This window comes from Rosa chinensis, chromosome 1 (assembly GCF_002994745.2).
Source record: "Rosa chinensis cultivar Old Blush chromosome 1, RchiOBHm-V2, whole genome shotgun sequence".
NCBI lineage: Eukaryota > Viridiplantae > Streptophyta > Magnoliopsida > Rosales > Rosaceae > Rosa > Rosa chinensis.
Genome location: NC_037088.1, coordinates 34,018,476 through 34,040,861, shown reverse-complemented (window position 1 = coordinate 34,040,861; position 22,386 = coordinate 34,018,476). Strand labels below are relative to the sequence as shown.

General features: G+C 39.0%; 1 pseudogene; it reads right to left on the bottom strand.

Moving 5' to 3' along the window:
• Positions 1–1,028: 1,028 nt before the first annotated feature.
• On the bottom strand, positions 1,029–5,262 carry LOC112180285 (annotated as a pseudogene).
• Positions 5,263–22,386: the final 17,124 nt, after the last annotated feature.

The window sequence follows — 22,386 nt, the reverse complement described above, 5'->3', positions numbered from 1 at the left end:
TCAAATTTAGCCCCCACGTTTCTCAAACTTTTTAAGTTAGTCCCTCCACGTTTTTTCAAAATTTTCAAATAGAAGTTTACATATCAGTTAATTTAACGACCTATGTTAATAATCACAATAGAAATCGATATTTCATAAACCGATGTTAGGATGTATTTTTTACATTGCGTGCAATTCCGACCGATTTAATAGTGGTGATGTCTGATGGCATAATTCTAGTAGTGTTGGCTTCATGTTTCCTTGTAAAACGTAGGTTTAGATTCCGTTCTTCATTTGGAATTGGAAAACGAGTTGTAAAAGTAGGAATAATCTCATCATTGAATCCTCATCTGAATTAACTTCCTTGAAACATTAGAATTGATGATCTTGTGCCGCGAAACTTGAGTTCTCCACGAATGGTTGTAAATTCTCGAGCAGATTCCTGTCCGACCTATGTTCACTCAAATAATCATAACTTTCTCCAGAAGTATCGAAATCGAGATCCTTAAAATTCTACATAAAGTAGACATCCGTAGCTTTCCGTGCATATAAGGATCATTGTCTGATTAAATCTGAGTATTTCCCAGTAATTCTGTGAAATTGGATGTTCTGCACAGGCAGATTCCTAGTCTCAGATTGCACATTGCTTTTTCAATCCTAGTTAGCTCATTTTGGCTTCTTTTCTTCTTTCTATGAAACAAACCTACAAAAACACTAAAAGATGTAAATGAATCATAAATAAGGAGAACTAAACATAAATATCAAGATTAAGAGGCATAGAAATATAGGAAAATATGAGCACATCAACTACCGTAATATCATTTTTTTCGGAGCCTAGATGAGTCATGACACTGTTGAATTGGGTAAGTGGGCACAAACAGTTGAAAGTGGAGTGATTGGGAAAATTATGGTCCAATTATGGGTAAGTGGTCGTGCTCCCTATATTATTCTCTGATCACCCAACTGTTTGATAAAAGTTGCATGAAATTTAAGGTATACATATTCAGGCTTTACTGCTAAGCAGTAGAGAACAAGTCTAGCTAGTCAAGCTTAACTTTCATCCAAACCATCGCTACTGCATTCTTGACGATGCACTATCTTATTTGAGGATTTGTTATCAGTCCTTCTTCTCTTGGAACTGCTTTTCACGCTTTTCACTTCTTGTTCCCTCTTATTTACAAACGAAACAAACGACTTCACTCGTCCTATTGATTGTGAACACTTGATGTCGGAATCTGCATGACGGTAGTACTGTCGAATCATGCGAAGAACATAAAGAAGAAGAGCAAGAAAGCAAGCAATGCCACTTAGTAGAAAGAGGCCCCAAAAGCTCTTTAGTTGAAGGCGGTCTACTGCTTGCTTTGCTCCTTCTACACTGCAAGCACTTTTCATTATCCACTTGTCATGGATCTTTTGGAGGTTTCCATTCTCCGATAGCTTCAATATGGCGGTCGACATGTCGATTGCCAACGGGGAGTCCTTCGCAAAGGCCTAATGAAACCCAAAACACGCATTCAGTCTAGCATTCTTATAAAATGGGTAATGTTCTCTTCTGAGATAATTTGATTATACGACTAAAGATTTAGATACACAATGTATGGCACCAAGATCGGTTTGTCACAAATGAAACTTAAAGACAAGAATTACCAATGAGGCATTCCTAGTTTTAATGTGTCAAAAGGGGCCTAAGGAAGATACAACATAGTTCCCATGAGCTTCAAAGATGCATTTTCTATTTTAACCTTGGCTCTCATACAAACACAATTTTCTTTAGGTTATACGGATAATTGTTCATAAAAGTTGTTTGACAGTGGCTTTTAAAAATATTGAAGGAGTTTTTTGAAAAATTTAACAAAAGTAGTTAAAGTGTTTTTATGAGTTATAGAAGCATTTTTTAAGGCTAAATAAGACGCCTCAAACAAAATCCATTTACTACACACACTCGTATTTTTTTGTAACAAAAATTAGTTGGTGCATTAGATAAGATCGCTTCACTTAAAAGCACTGCCTACGTACGAGGTTTGATAAAAAATAATATTAACAAAGCACATGAAAGTTTACATGAAGATACTTACAAATCCCCAACCCATTTTAGTGAACTCTTGACCAACAATACTATATCCACATCGACTAGAGAGGAAGAGCTGCATGTAAGCACGCTCATCAATCACCGCAGCAACACCACCTGCACTAGGACCTTTCTTCAAGGCCTTCTCATAATCTTCCGGCGAGTTAAGGGCAACAAGTCTGCTATGATGTATGTTTAGCTCGTCGGTTAAGTAAGCTTCAGCAAAGGAACCCCTTTGATAACCAATGGGCTCAGTGCCTGTCACTAAACTTTCAATCCCTTTCACAGGTGAAGAAAGTTGCTCCACTGTGAGGATCGAAGTCTAGCTTGCAGTGTAGCTGGAGTTGAGTATTAATACCACAAATAGCCATATGATTACCACAAAGCGACCAAGTGTGCTGCCAGTTTTCTCTTCTGCATAAACACCATGAAAAAGGGAAGTTATATAAACAAGATTTACCCATATACAAAATGTTTTGTTGCCAGACCGTCCAAACTGTCAATCTAACCATTAATTAATTATGTGACAGATTGACAGATTGTCAATCCCACAATATAATTTGATGTCGAATATCTGGAAAGAAAACATATATTATTCGAATCAAGTGGTATGGCTACATAATTAACTATAGTACAAGCCATTTCACTTACTCTGGGAGAAGAACAAAGTCGAAAAGCTAAACCTGCGAAACCCCAAAAGAAAAAACAAGAATTAGATAGATTCAAGCTCACAAAACCCAAGAGATGCAAATCATGTTGTGTTTGGGCATATGGAATTAACCACTTACCAAACAATTGTGACAAATTGTCTCTTTGGAGGCCCCCTAAAATCCTCATTAGTCCTGCGCTCCAAAATCCAAACAACTGTTCCCACAACTAGGAAGAAAACACCAGTAACACCCCACATCATTGGAGTAAAGGGTCTCAGAAAAGCCCTTCCTTATTGGAGCAACCACAATTAGCCCAGACTCAATATAAGGTTGAGTAAAATCCACCATCTTTGTTCTGTTAGTAGTGATTGTAATAGGTCCTACTACACCATCAAACTCCTGCACAAAGATATGTAAATCGAGGCAAAGAAACATACCATGTTAAACAAAAAGTCTAGGTACTATTTATACCGACCCCAATTTGGACTCTGTGCAGAAGGTCATTGTTTTCTGGGTTTTTGATACCATCTCCAAAAGGGACATACTTGTATGGCACACCATATGGTAACTCATTTAGTGCAGCCTGAAAGACCTCAATGCAGTAACCACTGAAATCAGTGCCTTTTATACCCACAAACTCGGGGTAGCTAACTCCATGGGGGACTCCAATCCTGAGCTTTCTGCCATTGTAAGGGAAAACCCATCCGCGAGGCTTCTCAGTTGTTTGTCCAGGCCAGATCACACTGTACAGTTTTTGAGTACCGGCGCTGGAGCCATTAGTCTGCATCTTCATTTGGAGCTTTTCTGGAGGAAGAACATTTAAACCCGAGGAGTTAGACCAATAGCCAATAGTTCTAGTCCCTGTGCCAATCACATTGATAACTTCAAATGCAGGATTGAGTAAGTTCCCATCTGCATCAAACTTAATTGGCCCTGTTAAGCCAGTTGTGTTAACCTCCAAAATGCTTTTGAGCAATTGCCTGCCTCCATTGAAAATGTTCAAAGCATCAAGATTCAACTTCCCACCACTTAACTCCCTCAAATTTGTGTCATTTGAAAAGGAAATATTCCACCCAATAGCGAAAAATGATTTGATTGCTTGAGCAAGAAGCAACACCGAATCATACGCGTATAGGCCATATGTATTTAACCCAAAAGAAGTGTTATTAAGTAATCTTCTTGCCCTAGTCAAGTTGCTCCATCTCGACTTGAATTCAGTCTTCAGTTGTGAATCAGGTGTGTACATTCGCAATGTGAGAACGCCTTGGATGTTGTTTGTTTGCACTAGAGGGAGAGAAGGATCAGTATCTAAAATGGTGGAGAACCAATCAGTAGCAATCCACACATATCCACTATCCATCATCTTCTGCTCCTGCGCTTCTTCAAGTACTTGCAGACCCCAACTAGTATAAATGTGCAGGATCAGAATCCTAGATTCCATTGTAGACACACTGATCAGTGCCATTCTGATCTCATCTTTTGTTGCTGTGGGAGTCAAAGGCACTTTGTATGAAATCTTGCAGCGCTTTTCGGCTAGCTTATCACCCAAGGAAGCAATAGCATTTCTTCCAAAATCGTCATCTACATATATTGCTATGACATCTCTCCACTGGTAGTGAACAACAAGGTCTACCACTGCTGTCATCTGAAAGAGATCGCTTCGTTTTGTTCGAATAAAAGAAAGGGAACTGAACAGGAGATAGAGTAGGGTCTGTTGCTGCAAATGATAACAAAGGCACTTGGAGCTCATTTGCTATGTGTGAGATAACATGAGCTGTAGCTGAGAATTGGGGGCCAATTATGGCCACTGTGTCATTCTCCATAAACTGCAAAGCTGCAAACAAAACATGAGAAGTTAAACATGCAGTCATTCTAATACATGACAAGTTGAAAGACTAAAGAATATATCTCATACCTTCCACGATTCCGAGGAAGTCACTCGATTTGGTGTTATGCATTTTGAGTGAGAGCTTTGTGCCATTGAGAATGTTGGGATTGGAATTGACATCTTCAACCGCAAGTGTTATGGCAAGTTTTGCAATTTTCCCAAGGACAGAATCGAAAGTGAACATCGAACCAATGTTCAACACATCAGGTCTTGTAGTGACAATAGTAATGAGTCCACTAGATGAGAACCCTTACAGAAAACCGAAAAAAGCAGAAGCAAGGCTATGTTCATGGTGAATCACTCTGCAAATTCAGAACCAAATCAGCTTAGTAAATAAAAAAAATTGGCAAAAAATCCACATTGCTAAATGACATAAAAGATTGAAAAGATGAATTACATGGTCTCAATCCAAACGTATAAGATCTCCACAAAAGGGGATGAAACTAAAGGATGGAGTTGGAATCAAATAGTGTAATTCTTGTGTTTTACATGTATGTAAGTCCAGAGCTGGATGTGTTATGCACAATGAACATACTTGGTCATTATATAAGCACCAAGCCACCAACATATTGCAGCAATACTGATAAAGAAGTGCTGCCCAATAATCTTGATCGAAGACTTGAAGTCCACCGCGGCGTGATTGTCCTGTACACGGTTTTAAACACAGAAACAGTGTAAGGCAAACTTAATTTCAACTTGAACGACGTCATTATGAGATCTCCACAACATGAAGAAAATCCTTAACCAAGTTAATTATCTTGGTCATGTAACGGGCCTTCTTACGAGTGTTTGGAAATGCCTCCTTTTGGTAATGGGATTATATTTAGAATTGCATTACTAAATATGCAAGTAGCGTCTCATTTCTCATCAGCTAATAAAGCTTAAGTGCATGGGCTCATCTCTTCCAAAAATCGTCTAGTGGATACTTAACAACTCTTTCTAATAGCGATTGCAATCGATAGCAAAACAAATTGAATCGACTTGATGGCCACTCTCACAGATAAGAAAATATTAAGTATGGTTGATTGTTTACGGGTGCATGATCTCAGCTTGACTAAAATATGTTGGAAATTTGGTTGATGGAAGTAATCCATCACCATATTTTGATTCTCCTACAAAATCACACGACTACAATATATACATTAATAATAAATAATTATAATATTATTGTCATAATAGCTTAAATAACAAAGATTATAGAACTTATAGAAGGATTATAGGCTTTCGAAAGACACATTACTCTAAAAGAGTTTATGATTGAGGCGTGTAAATATTGTCCTTAATAGTAGATTTCGCCCCTCGAAACACTAGGACCACATCTATTCGCATTTGTTATCATTGCCGTAAGGCTATGAGGTCCGTAGGACTTCAGGGACCAAAACAATTAAAGAAATGGACCATAGGGCACGTTTTTTTTAATCTGTATAGCCATTTATTTCAAAGTGGGACACAACTCAGGTGGTAAGCCAGCAACTATAAACCATGAATGAGTACATCCATGGTGCATATTTCAGAGAGAAATAAATTGCGTACTATAACCATGAATGAGTACATCGTTGCCCTATAGCATACACAGACATGGGTGAGTTATTACCATTAAAGTAATTCAGAGTGAAATAAATTGCACATCATGTTCTCGACTGTAAATATGTCAGTTTAGTCATTTTCAAAGCGTATCAAATGAGTTGGTTGGTACCATTTTTCTACAGTTATTCAGTTTCATTGAACTAGAATCTTTGGATGTTCAACATTGTTGATGACATGAATGGAATCATTAAATCAAACAAAAAATTTTTGTCCGACACCACTCTCAGGAGTTTACAGTGATTCAAAACTTGCTCAGGCGAGTTCCTTGACCATGCAACCACATCATTGCAAAGGATTGTACTTAACTACTTACGGAAAGTATGTAATTTCATCGGTTAAGGGTCTGACGGAGCAGAGGTGAAAATAGAAATTGTTACAATTTTGAAATAGTAGGTTTATGTCAAGGGTTTTTGTTCATTTACCCTAATTCTAGGGATTATTTTTTCTCATTTACTCCATTAAGTTTTTTTAGTTCTCCCTTATCCATGAAAACTCTAATAAGATCTTCCCTAATACCCAATTATGTTTTTTTAAGACTATTTTACCCTCACCTTTTTGTTACAGAAAGAGAGAGAGAGAGAGAGAGAGAGAGAGAGAGAGAGAGAGAGAGAGAAGCCATAGGAGACTCCGCCAGAGTCCGGTCACCGGCCGCAGAAATCCAGTCACCAACTGCCACCCACCATATTTCTCTGAAAACCTCTTCGGAGATCCCAAAGAGATCGTTGGAGATCACAAAGGTCGCCAAAAATGTTTATTTCCCGCAATATACCTCTATTGCCCCCCAAAATTGCCCCCCAATAAAGGTCTACTGGGGGGCAATAGAGGTTTATGAAACCTCGGCGAAAGTCTCCAAAAAGGTTGTTAGAGATCTCATATAGGACCGGAAATATTTATTGTCCCCCCAAATGAACTTGTATTAGCCCCCAATACACGTCTATTGAGCCCCAGAATACACATCTATTGCCCCCCGTAGAACTTTCGATCACTGGAATGGGAACTCGTCTCCGTCAGATTAGACAAATAAAACTTTAATTAAGGGAAAAAAAGAAGAATAAGAGATTACATCAATTCAGAACATTTATTGCCCCCAATAAACATCTATTGTCCCTCAATAGACTTTTAACGGACTTTTATTGCCCCTTAATAGACGTCTATTGCCCATGATAAAATCTGCTTCTTTTGTTTCTTTTTTCTTTCCTTCGGGGCCTTTTGCCCCATTTTATCAAAAAAAAAAGGGACCTCAGTCTTTTGAGATAGAATAACAGACAAAGAGAAAGACCTATGGTGTTGCACATAGATTGGCACACCTCGCTAGTCTATCGTATTTAGATGAGTATTGGTTAGAGGAGGCTCCTATTATTATTTAGGACGCACTCTATGAGGATTCTTGTACTACTACTCGAGGCGAAGGTTATATATCCCCCTCGTTGTACACTGGTTCTCCTATTATTAATAATATTCGGGCGTGGGGCTGAGCCTCCCAGTTAGGCTGGGTTCCAAACCTCTTTCAAAAAAAAAAAGAAAAAAAAGAGCTATAACATTCTTACTGCCCCCAGTAACCTTTCGCTTTCATTCTGCCCATTGTACCACACATTTCTTCTTCCTCGCAAATACCCAAATACAGAAATCAAAAATCACTCATTTCACAAATTCGTTGGAGATTTAATAAACTCGCATGTACCTAAATTGGATTTTTTTGGCTTTCTGAATCGAGAGATTGGAGCAAAGCAATTCAAAAAACCAAGATAAAATTCATAAATATAAAATCATGGACGGTGATTCATGGAGCGCTTGTCTTTCCACCGCCTCAAAGCCTTACCAATCCGCTCTTCAATCTTGAGAAGCTGCAGGGTTTGAGTTGTCACCGGCTCCCGTCGTCCCGTTGTAGAAGAAGGCCAGAGGCTCTGGTCGCTGTCGCTATCATCGGTGAGAATGTCGTCGACAAAGAAGACTGGAGAGACAGGCGAGAGAGAAAGCCGATGTCTGTGGAGAGAGAGAGAGAGAGAGAGAGAGAGCAGATCGTCGAAGAGGAGAGAGAGAGGGAGAGACATAGAGGAGAGAGAGAGGGAGAGACATAGAGGCACATATAATAAATTAATTATGTCAAGGGCAAAACTGTGATTTTTCTTTAAACATTGTTAGTGAGAATAAAAATGGGTCCTTGATCCAGAACACCAAAATAAACAAAAATTATCTCATTTACCCTAGCAACAAATTTTTGTTCCCACATACACAATTTAACGTCAAATAACCATTTTGCCCTAAACTCAATTAAAGAATTACAATAATTGCCACTCTCTCCTCTCTCTCCAGCACGAGGAAACTCTCTCTCCACTCGCCGGAACTCTCTCTCCTCTCTTTCACGCGCGAAATTCTCTCTCCTCTCTCTCAAGCTGGAACTCTCTCTCTCTCTCTCTCTCTCTCTCTCTCTCTCTCTCAGATTGCCTCCGTTGCCATCGTCGGTCCTGCCGTCGACATTGGAGGAAATGCTGGAAATCCATGGCATGAATCTAACGCCGGCTTTCGCAATGTCGCAATGTCGCCTGAGCCTAGCTCGCTTTGATTGCCGTCGTTATGAAAGAGAGAAGGAATCCTAAACAATTTCAATCTTGGAGCTGAGTGGTTTTGCAACAGAAGGCCTAGAAATCCTAAATGATTTCAATTTGGATTGACAGACAGAGAGGTGAGATTGAGGAAGAGAGAAGGAAGATGTCATCCACGGCTGCATCCGATCTCCAAGAAATCTGGTCCCGGGTTGCAACCGTCGAAGTCGAAGACTCCGTCTACAACCGTCGAAGTCGAAGACTCAAAGACTCCGTCTACAACCATAGAAGCCAAAGATGGGAGGAGAAGAAGACATGCCTAGAGCAGTTTTTTTTTTTTTTTTTTAAGTAATGGGATAGAAGGAGGGAAAGAAAAAGAAAAAAAAATTAAATATCTATTGGGGGGAAATAGACATTTTAAATTTATATAATCTCTTCGTTTTTTTCTTTAATCAAAGTTTATTTGTCTAATTTTAGGAAGATTAGTTTCCATTCTGGCGACCGAAAAATCTATTAGGAGGTAATAGACGTCTATAGGGGGGCAAAAAAAATATTAATGGGGTATTAGGGAAGACCTCCTTAGAGTATTTTAGGTTAGAGAAAATTAAAAAAACTTAATGAGGTAGGTGGGAAAAAATATCTAAAAATGGGGTAAATGGACAAAAACCCAATAAAAATTTGTTGCTGGAATAAATGTGATAATTTTGGCCAATTTTGGTGCTTTGGGTTGATGACCCTTATGTTAAAGTTTGCCTTTTTTTCTTAGTTGGGCTTTGTTTTAATTAACTGTTCCATCATCCAATGGTCCAATCTAGTTTATATCATCCTTGTCCAAAATCCAACCCAATAGTCCAAATGTTTGTTCCCAAAGTCCAGGTCAATACTCCAAATGCATAAGTCAGTCCATACCATAAGTACACTTGGCAAAACACCGTGCCGTGTCATGTTCGTATCGTATTAAGTTGATTTCGTATATTTATCATGGAAAATGATAAAAAAAATATTAAATTAACATGTGGAGGATGATCAAACCAAAACAAAACCATCAAATTTCACGTTAACCGTCAAAACCATTAAGACCCGTTAAGCAAATAACTAAATTTTTACTCACAACATCTTACAAACTGTAAGTAACATAACTACATAAGACGCACACATAAATCTTACACATCAAAATATCTTTTTTTTTTTAATTTTTTTTTTTAACTTTAAGAGTTTAGGTGGTTGTCATGAATATTGAGAAAGGGGTTACGATAATTAGAGAGATGCCTTAGGGTTCTTAATGTATATTAGACAGAAAAACTCAAAATTCACAAGAATATGTTAATGGTTCTTATCGTGTCGTGTTAATGAATGAACACTAAACGTCACCACTAAATTTGTGTTTTTCTTATTGTGACCCTATATGGAACCAAACTAATAAACTCCGGACCAAATCTTTATAATTTCATTTGTGTTAGTACTATGTGCAATTTTACTAAATAAAACCGTATGCACCATACAGAATTACTTCTACCCACTGACCCACATGATGTACGGATGAACTAGGACCACTTTAGAATTGCACACCATATATGGGCTGTGGTTTCGTTTCAATTGGAGGTCATAGGGCATAGGGGTCCATAGGGCCCCGTTTTGTATAGCGACTTGTTTCAATATAGGACAAAACTTAAAGTTTCTAAATTTGTACATACATGTGGGGATATAGTTCAGAATATTTATGGTCATAAATATTTGCCAATTTAGTCGTTTTCAAGGCCAGCCAATTAGGTTGGTTGCGAAAATTCTACAGTGCTCCGAGCTTGCGATGCTTAGGCACATCAACATAATATGTACCACTGGATATCAAATCTGAAATTTGATGGTTGAAAATGCTAACGGGGTGACCTGCTCTCAATGGATATAAATTTGCTTGGACATTTGCTCAGCTCACAGAAAAAAAACCACTTGAAAAAAATATTTATTTTGTCATCTTCTGAAGAAGTACGATATGATAGTCACCAACTCGAAAGTTTCAGACTTTAACTTCAATCAAGGTCAGTCCTCGCCTATAGATGCAATCAAACTAGAAACCCAATCAAAAAGTGCCGGAAAATCGCCAATGTCGGAGAACAATGTCGGAGCCGAGAGTAACCCAGAAATGAAAATCATCAAAACTTAATCTAATTCGAAAACTAAGTACACCAACGTGTAGAGCATGATGAGAGGAGTGATTTTCATACCACATGCACCCTAAATAGTGGCCGGAGTCGCCGAAATTCGCTGAAACTCGCCGGAGGTTTTTTAAGCTTTGGATCGTCGATTCTCTGTTCATAGTCGCTGCATGTATGATCCGAGGCCACAAGAATGTAGGCAACAGTGAGATGAAGAGGATGGTGCTCGTGCGCCGACCGGAGGCGGCCTGATGGTGGGGCACCGGTCGGGTTAGGGGATCGGGTCGCTGGCTCTCAGTTTTGAGTCGGGAGACCTCAAAGCCTCTGGACGTGATCTTGATCCTTGATCTGATCAAGGGTATTTATAACCCCAAGTTCAATCTATTTAAAGGGCTTGGATGAAGCAGTGGTGGAATTGAAGTCCATGATCGCACCGTTGATTTTCTATTATTTTCTAATATCTCACACTTCAGAAAATCACGATAAATAGCTCAGGTATCCTAAAAATCCCCCCAAAATTTTCACGAACTTGTTGTGTCGTGTACTTTATTATTTAATCCTTAAATAGAGGATTTCACTTTATGAAAATTTCTGAAAACATTCTCAAGCACTTTGAATCTATTGAGATCGTTAAATTTTCTCGTACGATCTCCACTAAGCTCGATACATTTTTCTGGGGCTCACATCTGCCGTCATATTGACATGAAATAAACCAGTCAACCCTTTAAAAGCTTCTACTTCCCTAGGGGAAGCCGACCCTTAAGGAGATAAAATTCCTAAAATTTTCACATTGGTTGATATACCTCCAACCCATGAGAGCGTGAGAGCTGACAGATCGAAAAAATAAGTTGTGAGTGAGCGGTTATGAGCATATTAGTTTTATGTGGTATTTAAGGTTTAGGGTTGACATACTAGATCGAGACCCAAACGACGATGAAAATAGCTGAAATTTTGACCATAACTATATCTTCTTATCTTGATAACATCCTACGGTTAATTTTAATAAAATCTATTTTCTACACATTGTTCCTCATGGAAGGTATAGTATTTGATACGACTAATAAACAAGTTATATCACATTAGTAGACATATATAAGGATTTTGTACGATCTAAACAATCGAAATTGGAAATTGATAAATTTTAAATTACCCGTCTATTTATAGCGGATTAATAGGTATTATGTAAAAAAAATTAACCCTATCCGCGGTCATTTTGACATGAAATAAACCGGTCAACCCTTTAAAAGCTTCTACTTCCCTAAAGGGAGCCAACCATTGAGGAGATAAAATTCCCGAAATTGTTAAATTATTTGATATAGCTCCTACCCACTAGAGCGTGATAACTGACATATCGAAAAAATAAGTTATGAGTAAGCGGTTATGAGCATATTAGCTTTATGTGATATTTAATATTTGGAGTTGACCTACTAGATTGAGACCCAAACGACAATGAAAATAGTTGAAATTTTAACCATAACCATTTATTCTTATCATGATAACATCATACGATCGATTTTGATAAATTATATTTCCTCCACCTTATTACTTATGGAAGATATACTTTTCAATACAGCTAATAAACAAGTTGGACCACATTAGTAGGCATATAAGGATTTTGTGCGATCAAAAAAATGAAAACTTGAAATTGATAAATTTGACATTACTCATCTATTTATAGCGTATTAATAGGTATTGTGCAAAAAAATTAACCCAATCCGTCGTCATTTCTACATCAAATAAAGCGGTCAACCCTTAACATACTTACACGTCACTAAGGGGAGCTGAACCACGAGGAGATAAACTTCTCAAATTTTTATATTAGTTGATATAGCTCATACCCACGAGAGTGTGAGAGCTGACAGATCAAAAAATAAGTTGCGAATAAGTGGTTATGAGCATATTAGTTTTATGTGATCGGGTATTCCGACCCGATTACCCGAGGGCGAGATCCGGTCATATTCTCGCCATCAGGCCATCTACCAGCAGCAGAACACAGGCGTTAGTTTCGAATCCTTGACGCCGACGTCTTCCTGATCTCAAACTTTCCATTCATAGACGGACGGCGAAGGTACGAAGCTGGACAGCTTAATGCTTCCCCATCGGTTCTCTAACATTTTCCAACGACTCCGGCTACGGATTGAGCTGCAAGTGGTATGAAACTTAATCCTCTCGTCACACTCTACATGCTAGTATAAATAGTTTTTGAATTCAATTGGGTTCTAACGAAATTGTGTTTTTTGGGTAACATCGGATTTCACTGTGATTCCAGTTTCAGGCTACAATTCCAGAGTTTTTGATTCGTCTCCGATAGCTATTGCTGGGTATTTTTGCTTGCGTTCCTCCTATAAGTCCTATTTGATCATGCTGCACCAAATGAAATCAAGCACTTTCGTGCGCCAATAGCAAATCGATTGCCATAGGTCGGACCTCGAAACCAGATCGAGCTACTGGTGAATTCCTAATCTACCTCAGGCCATGTCCTTCCTCTTGTAGGGTAAAGGAGATGAATAGAACTATGGGTCTTCAAACTTCAGAGGAACCTAGCAGAGTAGCAGTCGGCTTAAGAGAATGGGGTTGTCCAGTCGTGCATAGAAATCTTTTCATCCAACGTCAACCAAGAACAGGCTAAGCCTTTCCCATCAACATTTTCTCTTTATATTTTGACATGTGAGCTGCACGTGTCTGGGCCCAAACAAGACGAGCATGCAAAGCTCTGAGCATGGAAGAAGCATTTTCTTCTTTAGGATTGTCTAGTTATATCGAACTGGGATCTTGGATATACGGTTTTTCATTCTATACTGATGACATAATATGAATGAAATCACTACATCGAAAAACAAAATTATTTTTTTATACCAATAAAACTTCTCACAAGAGTTTATAACGGGTCAAAACTTTCTCAAGCGACTTCCTTGATCATGCAACCACATCGTTGCAAAGGATTGTGCTTAATTATAGAAAGTATGTAATTTCATCCGCTAAGAATCCGATGGTAGCAGAGGCAAAAGTACATTTTCGAAATAGTAGGTTTTAATTTGTTAAAGTTTGTCTTTTTTCTTAGATGAGTTTTGCTTGAAATTCATCATCCAATAGTCCAATCCAATTCATATTGTCGACATCCCAAGCCCAACCCAATAGTTCATATATCCGTTCCCAAAGTCCAGTCCAATATTCCAAATGCATAGGTCAGTCCCCGGAGGGTTTGTTTCGATGTGTTGAACTAGGAGATTAACATAGAATACTTAACCCTAATTCACATAGATTAAGATTACATTTAGATAACAACATCATGTAATTAGTTTTGTATTTCACATCTGCTTACATCCACCCAAAGGCCAAGTGGCCAACTACATCTTATTGGAAAAATGATCATTTACCCAATTTTGGGGTTAATTAACCCCACTTACCCAAACACTCTAAGAGATTTCTCACTTAAACAACAGTTTTCATTTTTAAACTGTCACGCCCCTAATTTTACACACATGAAAATCGATATATAATCCCATAATTACATATGCGTGAACGTTCAGCCATCAATACAAAATACCTAGAAACTTTTTCCCTTTTAACTCAAGTACATATTGATGTCCTGAACCCACCATATCAATATAGACCCGTTCCATAGAGTCATATATTACAATGCTTACGAATGAAATTGTCAACAACAAAATAAAACGTAAATGCCGCTCAGAGTTAACTATACAACGGAAGTCCTTATCAACGGTAAAGTTACAAAAATGGCTACCTACAGTAAAGCTGCAAAGACGCTACCTCAGCTTCAGCCCCGATTACCCTAACCTGTAGGATTAACCCCTACATGTTTTGAATAGTGTACCGGGTTGCCACACAACAAACCCGGTAAGCTTTTGCAAGCCCGTATGAGTAACTCAAAAACACACATGCACAACTCACGCCAAACGAGGAAAACAACTCACGCTTTGATTCCTTAAAACATGAAATAAAGGAGAATAACTCACACTTAAATTTGCTTTCAAATCGAAACATAGAAAACAACTCACTCCTTGGTTCCTATCAATAAAACATAGAAAACAACCCACACTTGAATTCTATCAGTAAAATATAGAAAACAACTCACATATTGAATTCTATCAGTAAAACATAGAAAACAACTCACACCTTGAATTCTATCAGTTGTACCATAAGGTACCATAGAAAGCAACTCACACCTTGATTTCTATCAAATCGTTAATAAGGAGAACAACTTGCAGCTTGTCCCCTTAAAAACCATTAATAAGGAAGCTACTCACACCTTACTCCCTAAAAATACGTAATGTCATGAGTTGTCAATAACCAATTCCTGTTACCCCATAAATTACCTATATGGCAGACATATTAGAGTTCTAACTGAAAACGTATTCACTCGTCCTGCCAAAGACGTGATCACCTGATATTCTGCCCAAGGTCTTAGACCTTCGATCCTTGGGCCACACTGTCCCTTGGAGCAAAACATTAAAGGAGTCGCATTGGACCCAAAATGTTACACAAATCTCAACGCTTTTGAAAACAATCGAAATCAATATTTCCATAATCATTGTTTTCCGAAAAAGCCATAACACAAAACAATAAAAAGCATCAATTCATGCATATTGTTTTCATACCCAAATCTCAACACTTTTCAAAACAAATCGAAATCAGCATTTCCACAATCATTTGTTTTTCAAAAGCCACAACCCAAAACCATAAAAAGCATCATTTCATGCATATCGTTTTCATAAATCCACAAACAACCAAAACATATATATTTCACTCAAATATATATCTATATGTAGTCATCCGCTCAGGAATGCCTACTAATACCAACTATAGTTTGTATTTAATAAATAACTCTCAAAACAATAAGGGTATTCCCGTTCTTGAATGAACTTCGTGAGATTACTCACCTCGAAACTCCCGCTGCGTCTTCTATACATAACAGAGCTAACACTCTCACCAACAACTTTTCCAATTCACCTTTTAGAAGCACCTATTCACCAATGATCTCAAATCAGTAACGATTCACATTTGATTTAAGTTCGAAACCCCTGTTTTGAACTAAAATCCCCAAAGTGGCGCCAATCGGGGCAAAACCACATCCGAGACCTCCCAAAGTCTCCGGAATACGTCCACGATCGATGTGACCAAACCACAAGTCGATCGAATCCTCACGGATCAATAAATCAATCGGTATGAAACCATAAAAATCATAACAATTCCATACGAACTCCAAAATTTGCATATTATATATCGACACACTCGTAACAACGAGTAGAACATATATAATACCAAAAACAGTTCTTTAAGTGGCCGGAACGCACCGCCGCCGGCCAAAACTCAATATTTCACAAAACTCCCAACATCAAAGTTCTTTATCTAAGCCTGCTTGTGAAATTTCATAACTAGCTCGAAGTCAGAAAACAGGCATAAGGGGTCGAAAACTACCTCACAAGCCGTGAACAGTAATCCAAACTGAGTTGAACAAGGTTTCAAGTGCAACGATCCAAACAACCACCAAGGATCGATCAAGGAGGCTGCTCTGAGCTCAACCAAGAAGACTTGAAGCCTCGCCGACGTCGGAACAAGGATTTCCGACCGGGTCCAAAATCCTCAAACTGCACTGCCTTGCAGCGCCACCGTGGAGGAGACTCGGCGCTAGAGGACACCAGAGGGACGACCAAACGGAGGAGACGATCCCATCTGGAAAGTTTCGTCGCCGGAGATTGCCGCAGTTCGCCGGAAAAGTCAGGTCGGATCGTCCGGGTTTGGGTCGGGTCAGCCGGGTATTTTCGATTCTGAAGGTGCAGCCGAGAGAGAAGAGAGAGAAAGAGATATTCCGGAAACGGAAATAATGAAAACAGTAAGTTTCCAACTTGGGAAACTTCTATTTATACCAAAATGGAAATTCCTTCCATTGGCCATAACTTTCTCATACGAACTCCGATTCTCGCGTTCTACATATCCACTAACTCGTATCGATGCGCTCTACAACTTTTGTGAAGGAAGTTTTAGGAGAATCCCAACGTATAAAAAGTCAACCTTGAGCCCCCTCCCCCTAAAGTCATACTTTCTAAATAGAAATTCGTCCGAAATACTTCCGCTTCATCCACGAGCCATGAAACCGTCCAATTACCATAACTTAGATTCCGAAAAATCTTGGAAAAAAAAAAAACAAATTTCCGGGGCATCACATAAACCCCAATTACCCAATTGTTTCCAACGTTTATGTTTTATATAAAAATTTTGACCGTTTTGCCCTTTTATAACTAAAAGCTTTCAAATTGTAATAGAAACGAGATTTAGGGAGAGAAGCTCTCCGATTTTAGAGAGAGAGATGATCGGCTCCATTTATAGAGAGAGAGAAGCTCCCTGGGCTTTGAGAGTGAAGCTCTGCCATTTTAGAGAGAGAGAGGAGCTGTGGGATTTCTACATATAGGAGAGAGGAGTCGTGCGATTTTAGTGTGTGAAGCTCTGCGATTTGTAGTTAGAGCTAGTGAGGGAAGACATGCGTTTCCTAGAGAGAGAAGATATGCTGCGGTACCCGATTTTCACATGGAGCGAGATGAAGATCCTCTACGTGTTCCTCTATTGCGGTTTGTTTATTTTCCTCATCGATCTTTTACAGTTTGATTTTAGCTCGATTTAATCTGTTTGATTTTAGGTTCTTTTGTGTATGAATTGTTGTTTTAACTTCGAACTGATTTTGCTAAATCTGAGCTTTGTATTATGTTTGTACTGGTTTTGAATTGTTTTTGCAGTTCTGATTTTAAATTTCCAGGTCTTCTTTATTGCATTTTGTTAGTTTTGAATTTTTGTGTTAAGTTCGTGCTGTTTTTGGTGAATTCATGCTTCGTGTTGGTTTTGAGCTGGTTCTGTAGTGTTTTTGTTGTTTTGATTATATTATTGGGGGGCAATAATCATTCCATTGGGGACCAGTAATATGTTTTAACCGGTAGTTAGACTATCCAATTGTTGTGTAATGATCTTTTTATTTGTTTGAATTGCGATTTGTTACATTTTCAGCAATGTTTTTGTTACTTTGACTATATTATTGGGCCCCAAGAATGTCTTTATTGGGGGGCAGTAATATGTATTATGTGTTAGTATGTTGTTGTAATTGTTGTCCAGTTTTTTTTTTTTTTTTTGGTTATTTTAAAAGCAATTTGCTACTGATTCTTATTTGTTTAGGTGGTTTTGTTTACATTATTGGGTGGCAATAATCTCTTTATTGGGGGGCAATAATAGATTCGTTCTCCTTTTTTCTTCCCAGGATTATGGTTGATCCTCTGGTTGCTAGGTGCATTTACTCTGGCAAAGGTTATATGATTCCTTTGAATCAATGTATGAGCTATTCTGACTTGTATGAAGACATTTTTCGTACATTCTAGTTTTTTCCAAGTGATGTTATTGACCTTCAGTATTCAGTTCTTGGTTGTGAAGTTTGTTTCCTTCGTAACGATCATGATTTCCAAATGCTGTTCCGCGCTGCTAGAATACATAAGTTAGATTGTGTTGAGACTTCTGTTTTAAAGATTGGTGGAAGCTGCAGCAGAACTTGTTAAGTGGATAGTGGTTCGGCAATTATTGATGAAGACGATTATTTGGGGGAGGCCCTTAGAACTGAAGTTCACAAGACGTATTTGTTTGATGGGTGGAGTTAAGCTCTGTGAGATGCTCAGGAAGTATGCAATTGCAGTTGGGTTAGAGTTAGTATTTTTGAGAAATGATTTGGATCGTATTCATGCAGTCTGTACAAATGTTGGAACCAAAGGTTGTGATTGGCATCTTCGCGCTCTTTCATCATCTGCCAATGGTTGCCTTTATATAACAGAGTTGAATAATATTCACACTTGAAAGGGTGTAGTTAGGACTCAAAAGTACAAGCTTTTGGGATCCAGGTTGTCAAGACTTGCATTGCTGCCGAGGTTAGCTATAATCTTTCATTGAATCCAACAGAGATTATGAGTAAGTTCAAGTCAACATATGGGTTTGATATTTCCTACAAAGGTTGCCTTGAAAGCAAAGCATAGGGCTAAGGAAGCGATTTACGGTTCCGATGTAGATTCATTCAGCAAGTTATCTTGGTACAAGGAAGCTGTTTTGCAGAGTAACCCCAGCTCTTCTTTTGTGTTGGAAGTTGACCCATCTACTAATCATTTTTAGAGGCTTTTCATAGCTTACGGAGGTTGTGTTGAAGGCTTCCAATTCTGTTTGCCTATGTTGTATGTTGATGGACCGTAAAAGCATTTACAAGGGTCAGATTTTTTCTACAACTGGAAGGAATGGAAATCAAGGTAGCTATATAGTTTATTCCCCCCCCCCCAATAATTTTATTATTGGCCCCACGTAATATTGGCTTTCGTTTTAGTTTCTTCATCTGTGTTTTTAATATTTGTTGTTTTAGTTTCTTTTATTGTTATTGATATCATTTTTGTTGTGCAGTGGCATGCTGCAATAGTTTATTGCCCTACAATAAAAACATTATTGGCCCCCAGTAGGTTTATGCAGGTTTCTACCCTCGAGCCATATGTTTTTGTGATTATGAAACAGATGCAGATTGGACATTCTTTTTCAAGCATTTGAAGAGTTTGCTTGAACCTCAAGGAAGAGTCCTCACATTTATTAATGATCGGGGTACTGGACTGTTGAGTGCCTTCGATAAGTTATTTGCTGGTCATCCTCATCTGTTTTGTTACAAGCATTTGGTGGCAAACCTTGCCTGTAAATATATGGGTAAAGATAATTCTGTCTTGATAGAAGATGTTAAGTAGAAGTTTTTTAAGGTTGCATATTCCTCTACTGAGATGGAATTCCGTTTCAATTTGCGGTTGCTTAGAGCAATTGGTGGTGCCAATATTATTGACCATTTTTTTGCTGAAATCCCTGTGGAAAATTGGTGCCGTGCATTTTATACTAACTGGCGATATGGAATTATGGCTAATGGGATTGTGGAATCATTTAACTCTTGGATTGCAATTGAGTGTTTGATGCCAGTATACTGTATGTTGGATGAGACCAAAATAAAAGAAATGGAGCTGATGGGTGAGAGGAAGGATGAGACACAACGTTGGACCACAAAACTAACTCCCAAAATGGAGGAAAGGTTGAAGGTGCAGATGGAGAAATCTCGTCGTTCAGTGTCCATTTGTAATACCCCGGAAATTCGTTATTAATTCCTAATGGTTTTTGGGAATTAATAAAGTGTTCGTTTGTACGAGTTCGTCGTTCGAGGGTGTTGCGGAAGTGTTTCAGATGAATTTTAATTCGGAAAGTATGACTTTAGGGGGGGGGGGGCGCAAAGGTTGACTTTTTATACGTTGGGTTTATCCAAAAACAGCATTCAGAAAAGTTATAGAGCGCGTAGATACGAGTCCGTGGATATGTGGATCACGGAAATTAGAGTTCGTATGAGAAAGTTATGAACGATTGAAAAGTTGGGAAATTTCTATAAACAGCAAAAATTCCGGGATTTTTCATAAAACCCCAAAATTTCCCTTTTTCCATTTTCTCCCCCAGAATTCTCTCTGTTCTCGCTCCTCCGCGCGACCCGACCCGAGACTATATCTGGCGATCCGACCCGATTAAATCTTGCAACTCTGGCCACCTCCGGCGACGGGATAAGCCAAGGACCACTCAGACTTGCCTTGCTGACTTCCCTATGGTGGTGGGTTCCTCAGTGCCTCACTGGAAGTAGCATATCGGAGTGCCCAAAGTTTACGATTTTGAGATCCGACCAGAATTCCCGATTCCGGCATCCCCTCGAGCATATCGTCAGCTTTCTGGAAACGTCTTCTCCTCTAGATCACGCCCATACCTGCCTTGAAGGACAATTCAAAGTGTAGTGAATGTGAAAGATCAAGGTTTGAAGATTTTGACGGCTCTGGTTGAATCTGGAAACTTGATCAGACGACTGAGATTAATTCAACTTCCAATCTTGATCTAGGACGATCTAGACCGAATCTCGCTTAGCTCCAGGTAAGAAAGTTACACATCTGTTCAATATGAACAAGGTTTTAGTTGACGACTTTTGCATTGGAGGTGGTTGACTTGGCCGCCGCCGTTGACCATTCGTTGACCCGTCGCTTGTGGCGGAGCGTGGCAGCATGTCCGGTATCTTTTTTGGGTTTTGTTTTCAGTTTATTCATCTACGCTTGCAAATAAGGCATATCTTGTCTAGGTAAAATTTTTGAAACGATACCCTTATTTCCATGTCTTCCAGCTACTTTATCACCTACTTTGATTTCACGTTTTTGTGAAATATATACACGAATCGTTTCTGGATTATAACTAGAACCTCCCTTTTTCTGGATCCATCTTACATCAATAAACGCCTGCACCATTGTATGAGAATAAATAAATCAAAGAGAACATACTTGGTTTCGAAAAAATAAAACAATCCTAACGCACGCGCGTGTTGATGCAGGCGTGCGTAGCGATACTTTCGGACTTAAGAAAAAAAAACTGGGCTGCTTCTTCTCTTCTTTTGCAGTAATGGGCCACAAGGCCATATTTTTTTCTTTTTCTTGGCCACAGGCCTGTTTCCCCCTTTTTTCTCTTTTTTTTTTTTTTTTTTTTTTTTTTTTTTTTTTTTTTTTTTCTGGGCCACAGGGCTTAATTTGCTTTTTTCTTCTTCTTTGGGCAGGGTCTGATCTTTGACCCCGGTCACCTCTTTTTTTTTTTTTTTTCCTGTTTCTCTTCTCTTTTTTCTTTTTCTCTCTTCCTCCTCCTTCGTGTCTCTTCTTTCTGGTTCTGTGTTCTTCTTTTTTCAGATGGGTTGCTGATCTGGGAAGAGGGACGAGGCCAGTCGGTGATGCAGGCAAGCTGGGCTTCTCCAACCGAACAGGGAGTTTCAGGCAGCATTGGGCTTCTCGAAACGCGAAGGCCGGTTGGATCGCCGAAGTCTGGTGCTGTAGGTAGGAGTCCTACGACTACAGTCTTGGCAAAGGGACGAGGTCGGTCTGGAAAAGGCAGAGGATATCGCTAGTTTGTCGATCTGCAGAGATCAGAGATCGTGGACTGAGGCCTGTGCTCTGGGCTGCAGGTGAGCGAGCGTTGGGCAGGGGCCTGAGCGGAGTGTGTAGCGCTGGAGATGGTTTAGTGGTGCAGGGCTGCAGGCCAGTTGGGATCGGTGCTGTAGTTCACTGGAGGCCCTTGTGGGCTGGCAGGAGGAAGAGATCGAGAAGGGAGGACGCGGCCGGTCTTGGACGGGGAAAGAGAATTTTTTTTTTGTTTTTTTTTTTTTTTAGTGCGGCAGAAGAGAAAAAATTCTAGGGTTTGGTTTTTCGAATTTTTTCCTGGCTATTTGCTTTGAGCGTGCTGATAACGTGTTAAAGTAAAATGACAATTGGAATTGGTCTACTCATTTCATTTCATAGTCCCTTTATATAGGGAGTGAATTACAAGGGAAATATCAATTACAATGATGATATTAACTGCTGATTGGTCCTTGATCCATGCTGATTGATGGTGACTGCTAATTACTTGATTCCCTCTCCGTCAATCACTTTGACGAAGGCACATAATG